At 34.6% G+C, this 5,860-nt stretch overlaps 1 pseudogene; it reads left to right on the top strand.

Annotated features, from left to right (window-relative positions):
- LOC106466610 overlaps positions 1-5,860 on the top strand; it is a 79,488-nt pseudogene that overhangs the window by 57,352 nt on the left and 16,276 nt on the right.

The raw sequence follows: 5,860 nt of genomic DNA, 5'->3' as shown, positions 1-5,860 counted from the left end.
ACCTAATATTAATAAACGTAAAATAAAGGAAGCTATTTTAATAAAAGAATACAAGCATGTAATAAATAAAGCACAAAGAATTGGTTTATACTTATGCTAAGCTCAAGATTATGTTCGTGACGTCACCATTGGGTATATTTGATTGTCGTGTTTAGTTGTGCTACTATCTGATGATGCCACGTTAACAGTGGCGAAATTTTACTTATATTTGATTCTTTTCTATCCATTTTAGTTATTTTCTCAATTTCTAAAACCAAGAACTGAATTAGGCTTAATCCGCTCCATAAATACATTGGTTCCTCTATCTCTCTGTCTTGACTAAGAGCTGATTGTGTCATGTTCCACTTTATCTTCTTCAAATTACAATGTGCCCCGTTTATACTAGTTAACCTGTTTCGTTTTTTTTTCTTGGTAAAAGTGCAATGTGGCTGAAAGTTTCTGAATTATATCATAACGACTCACAAAATTTCCACCCTCTCAGCCGTGGGGGCGTTATAATGTGACGATCAATCCCACTATTCGTTGGTAAAAGAGTAGCCCAAGAGTTGGCGGTGGGTGGTGATGACTAGCTGCCTTCCCTCTAGTCTTACACTGCTAAATTATGGACGGCTAGCGCAGATAGCCCTCGTGCAGCTTTGCGCGAAATCCGTAACAAACAAACCATAAAGAACTGGTGCACCAAAAAGCTCCGGGCGTTCTAGAGTTTTTATCTTTCCTATCTTCACAGATTCAAAAAATTTTTAATGTTTCATATTTATACTGTTGGTAGAGGAAATATGGTAAGCCGATTCCTTTCAATAAAACGGTTATCTCTCTATTTTATCAGTTATTTTTATACAATGCTCATAGAAAAATTTTAAAACAGAGTAACATAACTATCTTTTTTTTTTATTGAATTTTTGATGAAAAAGAAGCTTACTTAAACTTTTTTCCCCTGAATTTCAGTAAAAACAAAAGCCAGAGGCCGTGGTTTCGAACAGATGATTCAAATGAGAACAATGAGCGTGCTCGAAAAGCATACGAATCCCTTTTGACCATCACAGCTCCTATCCCAGAAAGCCAAGAGTATGCTGAATTTTCCAGTCAAGTCAAAAATATCGCCAAGCAGGAATTTGGGTTCGACTATGGAACAGAAGAGGTATTAAAATAATATTACATCAAGTGTTATAACTTAAAAACAGTCATATAAGAACTACTGCAAGAATTCTCACTGTACTTTACTCCCAAAATTGCCCCCCCCCCTCAGTGCCACAGCGGTATGTCTGCGGACTAACAAAACTAGAAACCGGGTTTCCATACCCGTGGTGGGCAAAGCATAGTTAGCCTATTGTGCTTAGTTACAAACAAATTCCCCAAATTAGTGGTTTTACCCAACAATCTTGACTAGTTCTTTACACTGATCATTGAACAACAAAATCATAACAAAATATTCAACATTATACAATATGTGGACCCCATCAATAGAAAACTGTATACAAACAACTTGGCATTTTGAGAATTAAAAACCAATCAACTAAAAACTTTAGAACCTTAGCATACGAGGTTGATTAAATAAATTACCTTAAAAATAATCACGGGTTCGAAGCCTGAATGTTCCTCATTAGAACAACTTCAAATACGTTCCTAATTTCAAAAGAGAGTGAGTTTATCAGCGTTTATATATTTCCACTTATGTTCAACTCGTATAACTTAAAAATATTTAACTGATTTTTAATTTCTCCCTTTTTCTGATTTTTTTTTTACTAACAACAAACTCGTCATTACGTCTATTTGTTGCCTCAATATTTACAAACCTTTGTTAATTACCCTTTTGTTTAAAACGTTCTTCCATATTAATTAATTCGATTATTTTACAAAAGAGCTTAGTAAATCCTGTTTCGTCACGGCCTTCCAATACAAGCTTCGAGCAAGTAACTTCATAAAGTGATTAATCACTAACTTCACAGACATTTCTGTTAACAGGTAAACACATTTGTCACAGCGTTCCACGAAGCCGTTCTCCTGTACGCCCTAGCGCTGAATGAAACACTGAGCGAAGGTGTTGACGTTACAGATGGGACAATCGTCACACAAAAAATGTGGAACAGAACGTTTGAAGGTAGGTTATTCCAAACTATTAAGTTTAACACAGAACTCCTGAATTTCTTAAATGGAAGAAACCACCTAACCGATAATAATAGTTATTATGAGCAAAACAAGAGGAAATCTTCAATAGCCGCGGCACTTGAAATTCTTTTTAGGCAGGATTAGAGTAAATTTATCTATGAGACCTTTTTTTTTCTTAGCTATATTTTTGTGCGCCAGCAATACCAAGCGTGGGGCTCGCGTATACCCGATTCAATTTTATTACTCATCAGGATCTCTACCAGCCTACCCTCAAACTGAAATTCTTTTAGGCAGGATTAGAGTAAATTAACCTATGAGACCTTGGGCGTGGTCAAATACATCAATCAAAAGGGTTTGACCTCCTAAGTCCAAAACTGTAATTATATCTCAAATCTGTCAAGAGGTGACGGAGCTATGAGCTAAAATTTTATACTTTAAAAACTCGGAGCCATTGTATGAGCCGTTATGCCGCGGCTAAAAATGAAAAGTCGTTTCCATCATATTGTGTAATAGATTAGCTCCAAGACAGTTTTTGTAGTTCAATGCATAATGTTATATGATTGTATTATATGACATTGTTATATGACATTATGCAATGTCTTCATGCATAATGTTATATGATTGTATTATAAGACATTGTTATATGACATTAAGCAATGTCTTCTTGCATAATGTTATATGATTGTATTATACGACATTGTTATATGACATTAAGCAATGTCTTCTTGCATAATGTTATATGATTGTATTATATGACATTGTTATATGACATTATGCAATGTCTTCATGCATAATGCTATATGATTAATCATATAATGAAAATCTTCTCGAATTTTAAGATTGACTAACTGTTATTTTTACTTCTGTGCAAGAAAACAAAAATGTGATAGTAACAGGGGCTGTGAATACATCAAGGCTCTGGTCCTGTCCCTATTATTCATCATCTATGTGAATACATCAAGGCTCTGGTCCTATCCCTATTATTCATCATCTATGTGAACACATCAAGGCTCTGGTCCTATCCCTATTATTCATCATCTAGCTAGAGCAACAAAGTTGAATTGGATTTTGATTTTTCTACTCGAATGGCACCTTATGCGCGTGTGAGATAAACACCTGGGTAAGAAACCCCTATAGTTTGAATATAGCCGTCGTTAATTTAAAAGTAATCACCACAGAGAAGGTAGTCGGATAACCAGCAGCAGCACCACCACCATCACCACGAGGACTTTGTTTAGCTTTTGGAATCGAATGGTTCTCACTTTCATAATGTGAGGATGCGGAGCGTCCGTTACGTCTCGAACCCTGGACACCTCGATACGCAGTCCGAAGCGCTAACTAGTAGCCATGCTCTCCCATTAGGATGACAATAGGACTGCGTGAAAAGTAGGCTATTTTAACATTTTCAAACCGTTTTTAGTTTTAGTCAACACAAAACAATCACAGTTATTAATGGCTTTTGCCGACGCGTCAAGATAGTCAAAATATTCAAGAAATTAGTACTAAATTCTACCATAATTAATACCAAAATCTAACGTAAGGAATTAATACCAAAATCTAACGTAAGGAATTAATATCAAATTCTACCATAAATAATTAGTACTAAATTTTACCATAAGGAATTAATACCAAAATCTAACGTAAGTAATTAGTACTAAATTCTACCATAAGGTATTAATACCAAAATCTAACATCAGGAATTAGTATCAAAATCTACCATAAGGAATTAGCATCAAAATCTACCATAAATAATTAGTACCAAAATCCACATTAGGTATTAGTATCAATTCTACCATAAAGAATTAGTATCAAAATCTATAATAAGGAATTAGTACCAAAATCCACCATTAGGAATTAGTACCAATTCTACCACAAAGAATTAATATCAAAATCTACCTTAATGAGTTAGTACCAAAATCTACCACAAGGATTTAGTACCAAAATCTACCATAAGTAATTAGTACCAAATTCTACCACAAGGAATTAGTACCAAATTTTAAGACAAGGAATTAACACCAAATTCTACCACAAGGAATTAGTACCACAATCTACCATAAGGAATTAGTACCAAAATCGTTATTCAACGAGCCAACCTTCACCATATAGTTTCAATTGAAGAAGCTCTTTGTTTTCAGATAATTGGGTTGTTTCTATATATAAAATTCCATTTTTATGTGGTTGAGCACATACGAGAAAATAACGTGCTGGTTTAATGAAGAATAAAATGAATATTATATTGTTCCCTTCTCTGACATCTCCAGGAATAACTGGTAACGTCAGTATTAACAGCAATGGAGATAGAAGTGCAGATTATGCCCTAATGGATATGAATCCAGATACAGGAATATTTGAGGTAAGTGTTCTGCACCCTAAGAGTAAGAGTTTCACTATTGTTAGCATGATTTTTTTTTTCATTTTGTCTGTGGTGCTATTAACATTTATTTTATGTTATTTTGAAATTAATAAAAAATAACATTATCACTGGCGTCACTAGGAAGACAAATTCCTCAAATATGTTTTGAGGGTTAAAATCACTATAGTTTGAACTAAGGATCAGTATTGCTATACTTTGTACTGAGGGTTAATGTCTGTACTTTGCATTGAGTATCAGTATCATTATACTTTGTAGTGAGGATAATATTTCTTTGTAATATGAATCTGTATCACTAAACTTTGTATTTTGGACAAGTATCGCTATTATTTGTACTGAGGGTTAATGTCTGTTCTCTGTATTGAGGATCAGTGTCGTGGTACTATGTATACATATATATATAAGTTAAAGACAACAAGTTGGTCCATCTTGGCCGTCCTATCCACTCTAAAATAAAAGTACCACACTCAAAACTGAGTGATTTATCATGTGAATGACAAATATTTGTCAAGCCTTAAACTCCCTTAAATTAGCTGCATCCATCACATTTGAAGGCAATCCATTCCAAAGGCCAACCACCCTGTTAGAAAAATATATAAAGATGATTCCTACCCTGCCAAAATCCATATTTGTGCCCCTAGTCTTAACATTTTCGCCATTAAATATGAAGAAAAGATGGTGCATTAACTCCATTTACAATCTTAAACACCTTAATCAAACCCTCTCTAACTCTTCTTTTTTCAAGAGAAAACAATTTCAGAAATATTTACTTATCCTTTCTATCCCAGGTATCATCCTAATATCCCTTCTCTGTACCCTTTCCAACAGTTTGATGTCCTTTCTAGGCTAAGGAGCCCAAACCTGAACACAGTACTCCCAATGTAATCTAGTCTATGAACTATAACCTCTTTAGACTTGTATTCAATATTCTATAGACATAACCTAAAATCCTATTTGTCCTACCACTAGCAACAGAACATTGCTTGGATGGGTTATGAAACTGATCAACCAGAACACCAAGATATTTTTCTTTCCTAACATTGATATGGTTATTCCCATCAATATTATACAAATAATTTAAATTGTGATATATTACATTAATTACCTTTCATTTATTATGATTAAAAATCTCCTCCTAGTTATCAGCCCAACCGACTAAGTAATCCAAATCTATTTGTAAAGAAACATTCTCCTCCTCACAGCAAGCAACACACAAAGCAGTAGCATCCTCCTCATCACAGCATGCAATACCCAAAGCAGTAGCATCCTCCTCCTCACAGCAAGCAATACCCAAAGCAGTAGCATCTTCCTCCTCACAGCAAGCAATGCCCAAAGCAGTAGCATTCTCCTCCTCGCAGCAAGCAATACCCAAAGAAGAAGCAT

This window comes from Limulus polyphemus, unplaced genomic scaffold (genome assembly GCF_000517525.1).
Source record: "Limulus polyphemus unplaced genomic scaffold, Limulus_polyphemus-2.1.2 Scaffold2320, whole genome shotgun sequence".
Lineage (NCBI taxonomy): Eukaryota > Metazoa > Arthropoda > Merostomata > Xiphosura > Limulidae > Limulus > Limulus polyphemus.
Note: the sequence above shows the minus strand (reverse complement) of the source record. Positions and strands in the feature narration are given on the sequence as shown.